Genomic DNA, 13,617 nt, shown 5'->3' with positions numbered 1-13,617 from the left:
GAATACGATTACAATGCCTTTTCAGTCGTGGCAGTGCTAGCAACCTGGGAAGGGCACAGCCTGTAGACCCACCGCTCAGCCTGTGGACTCGCCCGTCCCCATCTCTCTGACCTCCTCCAGCCCTCCAAGATCTCTGCGCTCCTCCAATTCATGCATCTTCTGCATCCCCAATTTTCTTTACCCCACTCCTGCCAGCTGTGCCTTCAGCTGCCTAGGTCCTAAACTCTGGAATTCCCTCCCTAAGCCTCTCTGCCACTCTACCGCTCTCTGCTGAGAGGTTGTTTCCCCTGGCTGGAGTGTCTAGAACTAGGGGGCATAGTCTCAGGATAAGGGGTAGACCATTTAAGACTGAGATGAGGAAGAATTTCTTCACTCAGAGGGTTGTGAATCTTTGGAATTCTCTGCCCCCGAGGGCTGTTAATGCTGAGTCTTTGAGTATATTCAAGGCTGAGATTGATAGATTTTTGGACTCTAGGGGAATCGAGGGATGTGGAGATCGGGCGAGAAAGTGGAGTTGAGGTTGATGATCAGCCATGATCTTATTGAATGGCGGAGCAGGCTTGAGGGGCTGTGTGGCCCACTCCTGCTCTTACTTCTTATGTTGTCCTCCTTTAAGACGCTCCTTAAAACCAACCTCCAACTGTCCTAATATCTCCTTACGTGGCTCAGTGTCTAATTTTGTGTGATAACGGTCCTATGAAGCGCATCAGTTAAAGGCGCTGTACAAGTACAAGTTGTTGCTGTTCTTGGACTTCCCCACAAGGTGAGTTTGACTGACTTCAGCTGAGTTATTGGTGGGAACTCAGAACACTGGCCTGGGGGGAGGGGCATCACTTCCCCGTGGGACGACACCTCCGACAGTGTAATGCTCCTTCAGTGCTACACTGGAGTGTCGGCCTGGATTTTTTGTGCTCTGGAGTGGGACTTGAACCCATAACCTATCTGACTAGGAGGTGAGGGTGTTACCCACTGAGCCACGGCTGACACACCTGAGTAACGGAGTGTATCGCTGTGATGCCTCCTTCATATTTGAGAATCGGGCATTGAGTCGTTCTATGTTCCATGGTCTGTTGAGTGGCCACAGTCGCACACTGGAGAGTTTTTAATTAATTCTCCATTTGTGCATCAAATATCCGCGACCGCCATGGTTTGTGCGGATCTGATGTTCACTTCCAGTGAGGGTTACTGAATAGAGATCGGGAGCGGGAATCCTGACTGATTTTTGTGACCCTCTCTTTCCCCCGCCCACCTCAGGGGGCACAAAGGGCCAGTGGGAGCACCATCGACAAAATCAGCTCGTTGAGAGCAGAAGGTTGAGAGGAGATTTGATGGAGGCATTCAAAATCATGAGGGGTCTAGACAGAGTAGATAAGAGAGAAACTGTTCCTATTGGCGGACGGGTCAAGAACCAGATTTAAGGTGATTGGCAGAAGAACCAAAGGCGACATGAGTGTTGTGTATATACCTTTAAGAGAATAACTGGTCTCAGACTGCAGTACCGGCAGTGACCACCCCTGTATAAAAGGCGCTAGTGAGCCTCTGTGTTTTTAGTTTCACTCTTGACTTCCACCAGTAAAGACTTATTTTGTTCCACTCCTGCAGTCCGTGTCTCAATTATTCACGGACGTAATACTGGCGACGAGTAAGAAACGAACTTACCTGCAACCCGGCAGCACCTCAGACGACGTTTTTGAAGGTCGAAGCCAGAAGAAAGAAAAAAAATAGAATCCAAAGAACTCGAGAAACGGGCGTCGACCGTGGGCAACCGCCCTCCAAATCGTCGGATTGAAAACTTGCAGGAGAGACTGTCAAGAGCCAGGCTTGGTTCCCCGGTCTGTGGTTTCCCAGCTAATCGGGCTGGTGGCAGGTAGTGCACTGATCCTTCCTGGGCTGCGGCGGGCTAGAGCTCGATCGGGTGGCTCTGTAACAGGGCCGGGCAGCGAGTCGGGAAGCAAAGAGAGAGAGAGGGAGGGTGGAGCACACAGTGCTTCGAAGCCGGGCAGCGTTCGGACCTAAGAAGAGGGAGGGAAGTGTCCCAGAGGGTCCGCTCCACGACGGGAAAATAATATTTAAAAATATTAAACGCGCAAGAAACCGTGGAAAGCAGCGCTAACAACAGCGGGGAAGGCGGCAAAGTGCGGGAGGCGGCATTTTAGATTTGCAAGATGCCAAAGACTGGCTGTATCACTGCTTTTGATAATACAATAGAGGACTGGACCACGTATGTGGAAAGAGTCGAGGTATATTTCGAGGCAAACGAAATAGCGGAGGAGAAAAAGGCATCGATATTGCTAAACTTAATGGGCGCTAGAACGTACGGCCTATTGCGGGACCTGATTACTCCAGCCAAACCGAAGGCGAAGAGTTTTAACGAAATTGTTGCTGTCCTACAGGAACACCTAAACCCTGCACCCACTGTTGATAGCAGAAAGATTTAAATTCCACAGGAGAACTCAGCACAAAGATGAGAGCAATGCTGAGTATCTTACGGAACTACGCAAGCTATCAAAGCACTGCCAGTTCGGAGCAGGACTGGCAGATACCCTATGGGACAAATTTGTCTGTGGACTCCTGAGTGAAGGAATACAGAAGAAGTTACTCGCAGAGAAAGAGCTGACGCTAGATAAGGCTTTCAGCGTGGCAGTATCGTATGAAGCAGCAGCCAGGGGAACGGCAGAAATTCAACAAAAACCACAGGAATACGGCACCCACGAAATGACACGGGGATTTGCAAAATGTTATCGCTGCGGCAGAACTAACCATGACCAGAAGGACTGCTGGTCCAAAGACAAAATATGCAGGCAATGCGGGAAGATGGGACACATTGCACGAGTTTGCAGGTCTGGGAAGACGACCAGCGACAACAAAAAGGCTACTAAGGAACCGTACAAGAAAGTACAAAAGATGACGGACAGTAGTTCCGAAGACCAGATGAGCGATAGCTAATCCGGGAACAGGAGACTAAGCTGTCTCAAACTTCACAATGTAATCGCAAAAGAGGATCACCGAACCATTTGGGTCACCCTCACGATAGCAGGGTCCCAAGTTAAAATGGAATTGGATACAGGATCAGCGCTAACCGTCATGAATCGACGAGACTACGAGCGGCTATTTTCACACATACCCTTGAGAGACATCCATCGTCTTGATGACGTATACGGGGCAAAAAGTATACCCCAGAGGAAAAATAAGGGTGCCTGTCGAATACAACGGCAAGAAAATACGGAAATTGTATCTCTACATACTGCCAAATGGTGGACCACCGTTATTGGGATGGGAATGGATCAGGAAGATAAACTTAGATTGGCACTCCATTCATGCAATGACGGTGGACGGTAAAAAAGATGAAGACGTCACTCCTGGACGATTGTCAACAATCTTAGCTAACGCCAAAGAGGTATTTCAACAAGAACTGGGCACGCTTAAAGGCGTAACCGCCTCGATAAAAATAGAAGAGAATGCAGTTCCCAAGTTTTTCAAAGCAAGACCGGTACCATATGCAATTCGCCCAGCCGTCGAGGCAGAGCTGGAGAATCTGGAGAAGGCGGGCGTGTTGTCTAAGGTCGACTGGAGCGAGTGGGCGACACCCATCGTTCCCGTCATGAAGAAAACGTTAAGCAATAAGTCCGGGGAGCCAAGGAAGATTCGCATCTGTGGGGATTTCAAGGTGACGGTGAACCCAGTCCTTCACACAGTACAATATCCTCTTCCAAGGATAGAAGACATCTTCGCCTCACTGTCTGGAGGGAAGCGTTTTACAAAAATTGACCTAGCACAAGCATATTTGCAGATGGAGGTTGAAGAGTCCTCTAGGAAGTATCTCATGATAAACACTCACAAAGGTCTTTACCAGTATCGTCGATTGGTATTCGGAGTAGCATCGGCTCCGGCGATATGGCAAAGAGCGATGGAACAAGTCCTGCGAGGGATTCCGGGGACTCAGTGTTACTTGGACGACATCCTTGTGACAGGTGAAGATGACAGTGAACACCTTAACAACCTAGAACAGGTGCTCACTAGACTACGGGAACATGGGCTGCGAGCCAACCGCCCCAAGTGCGAATTTAAGAAACAGATATCGTATTGTGGCCACGTGATTGATGAAGAGGGGTTACATAAGTCCCCTGACAAAATTGAAGCGGTTGTTAAGGCCCCAGCGCCTGAAAATGTGTCGCAACTGAGGTCATTCCTCGGATTGGTGAATTACTACCATAAGTTTTTGCCGAATTTGTCGACAATTCTGCACCCACTGAACGCCCTGCTACGAACGGGGGTAGCATGGAAATGGAGCGATGATTGTAAGCGTGCTTTTCAGAAGAGTAAGGACTTAATCACGTCAAGGGAAGTATTGGCTCACTACAACCCAGCACTGCTGATCAGACTGGCGTGTGATGCGTCTCCCTACGGCATTGGGGCGGTACTGTCACATAAATTCCTTGATGGTTTAGAGAGGCCGATAGCTTTTGCGTCACGCTCGTTAACTTCTGCCGAGCGTAACTACGCCCAGATTGACAGAGAGGCCCTCAGCCTAGTGTGGGGGGTGAAGAAGTTCAATCACTACCTGCACGGTCAAAAATTTACTCTACTAACCGATCATCAACCTCTTGTCTCCATTTTCAACCCTCAGAAGGGCGTACCGATAATGACAGCACAACGGCTGCAGAGATGGTCCCTTTTCCTAGGGGCATACCAATATGACATCGAGTACAAAGGAACTAAACAGCATGGAAATGCTGATGGATTGTCACGTCTACCGTTGCCGACGGTGGAAGAAGACGACCTTGCAGTGGATCCAATGGAGTTATTCCACTCGACCATAGTCGAATGTCTCCCTGTGACGAATGCAAACATAGAAAAGGAAACACAGAATGACCCGACACTATCACAGGTCTATGATTTAACGGTGAAGGGATGGCCAGCACATGGCGAACCACTGCTGCCAGCATTCTCGCCGAGAAGAGAACAGCTGTCAGTGTGCAGAGGAACCTTGATGTGTGGAGCCAGAGTAGTAATTCCACCTAAGTTGACGGATAGAGTGCTCAATGAGCTTCATGAGGGTCATCTGGGTGGGGTAAAAATGAAGAACTTAGCCAGAGCGTTTGTGTGGTGGCCGGGAATCGATAGAGAAATCGAAGAGATTACCAAGAGCTGTGCAGGATGCCAGAAGGTCCAAAACGCCCCACCACAAGCTCCTCTGCATCCATGGGAGTGGCCCTCAACTCCATGGCAAAGGGTGCACATTGATTTTGCTGGTCCCTTCATGGACTCGATGTTTTTAATTGCGGTGGATGCATATTCAAAGTGGCCAGAGGTAATAAAAATGTCCTCAACCACCACGGAAAAAACTATCGCAGTTTTACGAACCATATTCGCCAGGAATGGGCTGCCTGAACAGATTTGCTCTGACAATGGACCACAGTTTGTGTCTGAAGAGTTCCGGAAGTTCTTAAAGAACAATGGTGTTAAGCATTACACATCTGCCCCATATCATCCAGCCACTAATGGATTGGCCGAGAGGTTTGTCCAAACATTCAAGAAGGCTATCAAGGCAATGTGTAATGAAGATATACCCCTACAACACAAGGTGGACAACTTCTTGTTTGCCTACCGGAATGCGACACATGCGGTTACCAACCAAACTCCAGCCATGATGTTCTTCAATCGAAGACTACGATGCCGCTTGGATTTGGTTAAGCCAAACGTCCGAAGAGATGTGGAGAACAGGCAGTTTCAGAATATGAATGAAAGGCCGACCAGGAGTTTTAAGATAGGTCAACCAGTTTTGGCCCGGGACTACCGCACTGAGAAATGGCAGCCAGGAACGATTTGTACACGACAAGGACCTCTCATGTGGACGTTGGGGAGAGCATTGTAAGACGCCATGTTGACCAGATTCTAGAGTCACTGGAAAACGTCAACTCCACACCACAATCTGATACACCTGGTAATGAAATCGACGTTCCAATTGCAGCTACCGCAGAACTGGTAATATTGGAAGCAGATGAACCAAACAACGACATTGATCCCGACTCAACATTGCCAGAAGAACCTGATACCCCAAAGAGGCGTTATCCAGACAGAATCAGGAAGCCTCCTCAAAGGCTGAACTTATAATTGCTTAAACTTAACCAATGTATCTAGCAACAGTAATTGTGATTGTAATTAGTTATCATTTAGTTATTAAATGAATGTTATGTACTGTTTATCTAAAAGGGGAGGAATTGTTGTGTATGTACCTTTAAGAGAATAACTGGTCTCAGACTGCAGTACCGGCAGTGACCACCCCTGTATAAAAGGCGCTAGTGAGCCTCTGTGTTTTTAGTTTCACTATTGACTTCCACCAGTAAAGACTTATTTTGTTCCACTCCTGCAGTCCGTGTCTCAATTATTCACGGACATAATAATGAGGAAGAACTTTTTTTACACAGCGAGTGGTTAGGACCTGGAATGCACTGCCTGAAAGGATGGTGGAGGCAGATTCAATCGTGGCTTTCAAAAAGGGAGTTTGATAAGTACCTGAAGGAAAAAAATTTGCAGGGCTACGGGGAAAGGGCAGGGGAGTGGGACTAGCTGGCACGGGCTCGAGGGGCCGAATGGCCTCCTTCTGTGCTGTAACCATTCTATGAGTGTGCATGGTTTCTTCAGACCTACCCAAGAACACCATCAGCCACTGCGTCAGGCCTGGGGCGAAACACAACTGAACTGTCCCTTTAATTATCATTCAGAAAGGCTGTAAGGGAATGTGATGCTGGCGGGTGAGGAACCAGTCAGCCCCTCAGGTCTATTCCGCCATTCAATTAGATCATGGATGACCTGTATCTTAACTCCATTTACTCGCCTTGGTTCCGTAACCCTTGCCTAACAAAAATCTATGAATTGCAGTTTTGAAATCTTCAATTGACCCCCAGCCTCAACAGCTTTTTAGGGGGTGGGGGGGGTGGGGGGTGAGTTCCAGATTTCCACTACCCTTTGTGTGAAGAAGTGTTTCCTGACATCACCCTTGAACAGCCTGGCTCTAATTTTGAGGTTACGCCCCCTTGTAATGGGTAAGTCATGTCTGACAAACCTAGTTAAATTTTTTGAGATAGTGGTAGATAAGGGAGTGCCTACGGATGTTATTTATGTGGACTTCCAGAAGGCATTCGACAAGATTTCACATAAGAGGAAATAGTTTCTCTCTATCTACTCTATCAAATCCTTTAATCATCTTAAACACCTCAATTAGATCGCCCATTAATCTTCTATATGCAAGGGAATACAAGCCTAGTCTGTCCAACCTGTCCTCATAATTTAACTCTTTTAGCCCCAACATCATTCTGGTGAGTCTGCACTGTGCACCCTCCAAGGCCAGTATATCCTTCCTGAGGTGTGGTTCCCAGAACTGAAGGCAGTGCTCCAGCTGGGGTCTGACCAGAGCTCTGTATAACTGGAAAGCAACTTCCACCCTTTGTATCCCAGCCCGAGATACAGGCCAACATTCCATTAGCCTTTTAAAATTATTTTTTGTACCTGTCCACTCACTTTTAGTGATCTCTGTATTTGGAAACCCTAAATCCCTCTGATCATCCACAGTTCTCAGCCTCTCACCATTTAGAAAGTACTCTGATCTATTTTTCTTAGGTCCAAATTGAATGGCCTCACACTTTCCCACATGAACGCCATCTGCCACAGTTTTGCCCACTCACTTAATTTATCAATGTCCCACTGTAACTTTCTGCTCCCATTTATACTATTTACTGCGCCACCTAACTTAGTATTGTAAGCAAACTTAGATTTAAGGCTCTCTATTCCTTCATCTAATTCATTTATAAATATAGTGAAAACTGAGGCCCCAATACAGACGCCTGGGGGACACCACTAGTCACATCCTCCTAATTTGAGTACATACCCATTATCCCTGCTCCCAACCAATTCCTTATCCAAGCCAATAGGTTGCCTCCAATCCCATGCACTCTCATTTTTGTCTCTTATGTGAAACCTTGTCGAATGCCTTCTGGAAGTCCACATAAATAACATCCATAGGCACTCCCTTATCTACCACTCTCTCAAAAAATTCAACTAGGTTTGTCAGACATGACTTACCCATTACAAGTACATGCTGGCTCTCTCTGATCAGCTCATATTTGTCCAGGTGCTCAGTCACTCTGTCCCTAATAACAGATTCTAGTAACTTCCCCAGAACTGACGTTAAACTAATCGGTCTAAAATTTCCCAGTTTATTTCTCCCACCCTTCTTAAGTAATGGAATGACATTGGCAGTTTTCCAATCCAAGGGGACAATTCCTGAATCGAGAGTGTTTTGGAAGATCTGAACCAGAGCATCTACAATTTCCTCACCTACTTCTTTTAATACCCTGGGGTGGAAACCATCAGGTCTGGGAGATTTGTTTACCTTTAGTAACATTAGTTATTTCATCATCATTTTTTTTTACTGATATTAAATCTAGTTAGTTCGTTCCCTTGATTTCATTTTAATTTTCCTTGTATCTCTGGTATTATATCCTCATCCTCTACTGGGAAGACCAATACAAACTAGCTATTTAATAAGTATGTCATTTCCCGATTTCCAATTACAGTATCACCTGCGTCTGCCCACATTACTCATAGCCACCCTCTTTCTCTTAATATAAGAAATAGGAGCAGGAGTCGGCCATTTGGCCCTTTGAGCCTGCTCTGTCATTCAATAAAATCATGGCTGATCTTCTACCTCATCTCCACTTTCCTGCACTATCCCCATATCCCTTAATATTCAAAAATCTATCGATCTCTGTCTTGCATATACTCAACAACAGCCCTCTGGGGTAGAGAATTCCAAAGATTCACAACTTTCTGAGTGAAGAGATTTCTCCTCATCTCAGTCCTAAATGACTGACCCCTTATTCTGAGACTGTGATCCCTGGTTCTAGACCCCACAGCCAGGGGAAACATCCTCCCTGCATTTACCCTGTCAAGCCCTGTAAGAATTTTGTATGTTTCAATGAGATCACCTCTCATTCTTCTAAACTCGAGAGAATATAGGCCGAGTCTACTCAATCTTTCCTCATAGGATAATCCCCCCATCCCAGGAACCAGTCTGGTGAACCTTCGTTGCACTCGCTCTATGGCAAGTATATCCTTCCTTAGGAAAACCAAAACTGTACACAATACTCCAGGTGTGGTCTCACCAGGGCCCTATAAAATTGCAGTAAGACATCTTTACTCTTATACTCAAATCCTCTTGTAATAAAGGCCAACATACCATTTGCTTTCTGTACCTGCATGTTAACTTTCAGCGATTCGTGTACAAGGACACCCAGGTCCCTGTGAACACCAACATTTCCCAATCTCTCACCATTTAAAAAAATATTCTGATTTTCTATTTTTCCTACCAAAGTGGATAACTTCACAGTTCTCCACATTATATTCCATTTGCCATGTGTTTGCCCACTCACTTAGCCTGTCTATATACCCTTGAAGCCTCCTTGCATCCTCCTCACAACTTACATTCCCACCCAGCTTTGTATCATCAGCAAACTTGGATATATTACATCTGGACCCCTCATCCAAATCATTGATGTAGATTGTGAATAGCTGAGGCCCAAGCACTGATCCTTGCGGTACCCCATTAGTTACAGCCTGCCAACCCAAAAATGACGCGTTTATTCCTACTCTCTGTTTTCTGTTTGTTAACCAATCCTCAATCCATGCTAGTATATTACCCCCAATCCCATGAGCCCTAATTTTGTTTAATAACTTCTTGTGTGGCACCTTATCGAATGCCTTCTGAAAATCCAAATACACCACATCCACTGGTTCCCCCTTATCTATTCTGCTAGTTACAACCTCAAAAAACTCTAACAGATTTGTCAGACACGATTTCTCTTTCATAAATCCGTGTTGACTCTGCCCAATCCTATTATTATTTTCTAAGTGCCCTGTTACCATGTCCTTAATAACAGATTCTAGCATTTTCCCTACTACTGATGTCAGGCTAACTGGTCTGTAGTTCCCCATTTTCTCTCTCCCTCCATTCTTAAATAGTGAAGTTACATTTGCTACCTTCCAATTCGCGGGAACCGTTCTAGAATCTATGGAATTTTAGAAAATGACAACCAATGCATCCACTATCTCTGTTGCCTCCTCTTTCAAGTCCCATTAATTTCACCAGTATTACTTTTTTACTAATACTAATATCTTTCAGTTCCTCATTCTCGCTAGACCTGTCCACTATTTCCGGGAAGTTTTTTTGCGTCTTCTTCCGTGAAGACAGACACAAAGGGCTGGATTTCAATGAAGGAGGCGGGTTGAGGGCGGGCCCGCTGCTCGGCGTCTTCTGGACTCGCTCCCGGTTGCTGCCGCCCCGCAGATGAGATTTTAGTTTGATTGGCCTCGTTACGGCCGACGTGCGGGTCCCTGCAGGCAACTGCTCGCTGAGTGTCAGATTCTCGCCTCTGATGACGCGTTGTTTCAGTAAAGATTTAAAGGGGCCATGTCCCCATTGCAGAAGCATTAGCTTTTTTCTGTTAAAAGTGCTGGCTGCTGCAGGAATGGCAGCACCAAAAACTAAGGCTGCACTCAAGTTCAATGAGGGCTCCCTCCATGCTCTTGTGGAGGAAGTTAGAGGACGTCAAGAGGAAACGGAAGGAGGAGGCCTCTTCAGCAAACCAAGGCAACTGGGCTGCAAGTTGCTGAGCTCGAGGTGTGTGTGCAGATGCACATGGGTTCAGTGTCGAAAAGGTTTTAGTATCTGCTGGGATCACCTAAAGTGTGGCCTCTGTGTTCAGGGAAATGGAAGTTCAAGAGTGAGGGCTCAGGGCAAATTCCATTCAGAGAATGTTGGTGGTGACAATTAGCGCAAACCACCGTTTATTGGACAGATGATGCCTGGGGTTTTGAGGATGTTGGATTATATTCATCTCCATGTGCCAGCCACCTGTGGTTGAAGTGTAAGCTTACGCGAATTTGGCATGGATGAGTGCATCCCTTGCCTGATGGCCAGCAATGTGGTCGCCTGCTGCTGGATTGGCCACATCTGGCCCCGCAAGGCGTCGCTCCCAGTCTTCCTCATCGTCTTGTTCCTTGTCCTCTTCCTCTTCTTCCGAGGAGGCTGTGCGCTGAGCCACTTGTTCATCTGGCAACACTAAGCCGCACTGCTGTGCGATGTTGTGCAGGGCACAGCAGACCACGACGATTCTGGACACACTGGCTGGTGAGTACTGTAGGGCTCCACCAGATCTGTCGAGGCATCTGAAGCGCATTTTGAGCAAGCCGATGGTTTGCTCGATGATGCTTCTGGTGGATATGTGACTCACATTGTACCGCTCCTCAGCTTCGTTTGATGGCCTCCTCATTGCTGTCATGAGCCACTTTTTCAGGGGATAGCCCTCGTCGCCAAGAAGCCATGCGGAAAGTTGGGTTGGCGCATTGAAGAGCTGAGGCACAGTAGACTGGCGCAGGATGAAGGAGTCATAGCAATTGCCAGGGTACTTTGTGCAAACATGCATGATGATCTTCCTGTGGTTACACACCAGCTGGACGTTTAGGGAGTGGAATCTCTTGCGGTTGACAAATACAGCTGGGTTGTGATGGGGGCTCTCATGGCTACGTGTGCAGTCTCTGACACCCTGCACCATTAGCAAGCCTGCCATATTCCGCACGCACGGTCACACTTGGGCCATCCGTGGAGAAGTGGATGTAATTGTGCACCTTTGCAAAGAGGGCATTGGTGAGTGACCTGCATGATGCAGGTGTGTGCAGCCGACTGGGAGATGCCGCTGATGTCTGCAGCTGATCCCTGGAAGGAGCCCGAAGCAATGAAGTTGAGTGTGGTGGTGACTTTGACAGCCACTGGTAAGGAGTGGCCACCCGCTCCTCGGGGCTCTAGTTGTTGGTGCAGCATTGCACAGATGTCAGCGACTACCTCTCTCGAAAGTCTCAGCCTCCTTTGACACTGCTACTCAGTCATGCTGATCCTCTGCCTGTAAACCCTGTGTTGGGGGTATCTCCTGTGGCATGGTGCAGCCCTGCGCTGAGGCCCTCCGTCCTGTGCATCATCAGGTGGGTGGGGAGGAGGTTGGCACTCCTGGTGCTGCCACGGCTGCTCTTCCTCCGAATCTGACGACCAGGATGAGAGGATGTAAATGGTTCCCATCCCGTTGCTATAGATTTCAGTTGAGGCAAGAAGCTTGCAAGTGCACACTCAAAGTGGCCTGAAATGATTCCAATCAGGTAACACTGCAGATGGGTGTCAGCTTGACCAGTCACAAGGTCAGTAGATTTGCAAAATCTTATCCCAAACCTACAACAACCAAGTTGTTGCATTTGAATGTCATCCATGTTACAGGAGCGCTTTTACAGTGCTGCGCCATTGACTACAAATCATGTCCTCGAGAAACTCGTCTCCTTGCAGCTGGTGTGTTTCTAACAAGACAGAAAACAGGATCCAGAAGCACGAAAATGGGAAACCACTATAAAAATAGGATTAGCAAGGCAGTTAACAGGCTGTTAACTGCCTTACCTACCTGTCCTACCAGTTCCCGTCGGGTCAGTTTGGGAGCGGCTGACCCGACACTCTCAAAATTCGCATGGGAGCGGGTTGGCAGTCTGAAGCCATTTCTTCCGATTTTCGCTGCCGACCCGCCTCCTCAGGGCTATTAAAATCGAGCCCAAAGTATTTGTTTAATTTCTCTGCCATTTCCTTATTCCCCATTATAATTTCTCCTGTCTCAGCCTGTAAGGGACCCACATTTACTTTCGCTAATCTTTTCCTTTTACATAGCTATAGAAGTTTTTGCAGTCTGTTTTTATGTCTCTCGCTAATTTATTCTCATATTCTGTTTTTCCCGTTTATCAATTTCTTGGCCCTCTTTTGCTGAATTCCAAAATCCTCCCAATTCTCAGGCTTACTACTCTTTTTGGCAGCATTATAAGCCTCTTTTTTTGATCTAATACTATCTTTAACTGCTCATTAGCCACAGTTGAACCACTTTTCCTGTGGGGTTCCTGTGCCTTAAAGGAATGTATATTTGTTGTAAATGATGTATTAATTCTTTAAATGCTGGTCATTGCTAGTCCACTGCCATACCTTTTAATGTAGTTTCCCAATCTACCTTAGCCAACTCACCCCTCATACCTACGTAGTTTACTTTGTTTAGATTTAAGACCCTAGATTCGGATTTAACCAAGTCACTTTCAAACTCAATGGAAAATTCTATCATAATAGAATTCCCTAAAGGCTCCTTTACTACAAGGTTATTAATTAACCCTTTCTATTGCACAATACTAGACAATACTGACAACCATGTGTGCAGGAAGTGTGTCCAGCTGCAGCTACTGGCAGACTGGATACATACTGGACCATTCGCTATGCTGAGGACGTCGTGAATAGCACGTTTAATCAGTTGGTCACACCGCAGGTAAAGGTGGCACAGGCAGAGAGGCAACGGGTGACCAACAGGCAGAGTAGTAGGCGCAGGCAGGTAGTGCAGGGGTCCCCTGTGGCCATCCCCCTCGCTTTGGACACTGATGGGGGGGATGGCTTACCAGGGGAAGGTAGCAGCAGCCAACTTCCTGGCACCAGGGGTGGTTCTGCTGCACAGGACGGGAGGAAAAAGACTGGGAGAGCTATAGTGATAGGGG

The 13,617-nt window shown here is 47.0% G+C and overlaps 1 protein-coding gene across 1 annotated transcript in view; it reads right to left on the bottom strand.

Moving 5' to 3' along the window:
* Window positions 1-13,617, bottom strand: part of LOC147109670 (cytosolic phospholipase A2 zeta-like) — a 193,610-nt gene that overhangs the window by 33,842 nt on the left and 146,151 nt on the right. The gene's annotated exons all lie outside the window — the stretch shown is intronic.

This window comes from Somniosus microcephalus, chromosome 12 (assembly GCF_052327205.1).
Source record: "Somniosus microcephalus isolate GS21.2 chromosome 12, FLI_Smic_1.0, whole genome shotgun sequence".
Taxonomy (NCBI): Eukaryota; Metazoa; Chordata; class Chondrichthyes; order Squaliformes; family Somniosidae; genus Somniosus; species Somniosus microcephalus.
Note: the sequence above shows the minus strand (reverse complement) of the source record. Positions and strands in the feature narration are given on the sequence as shown.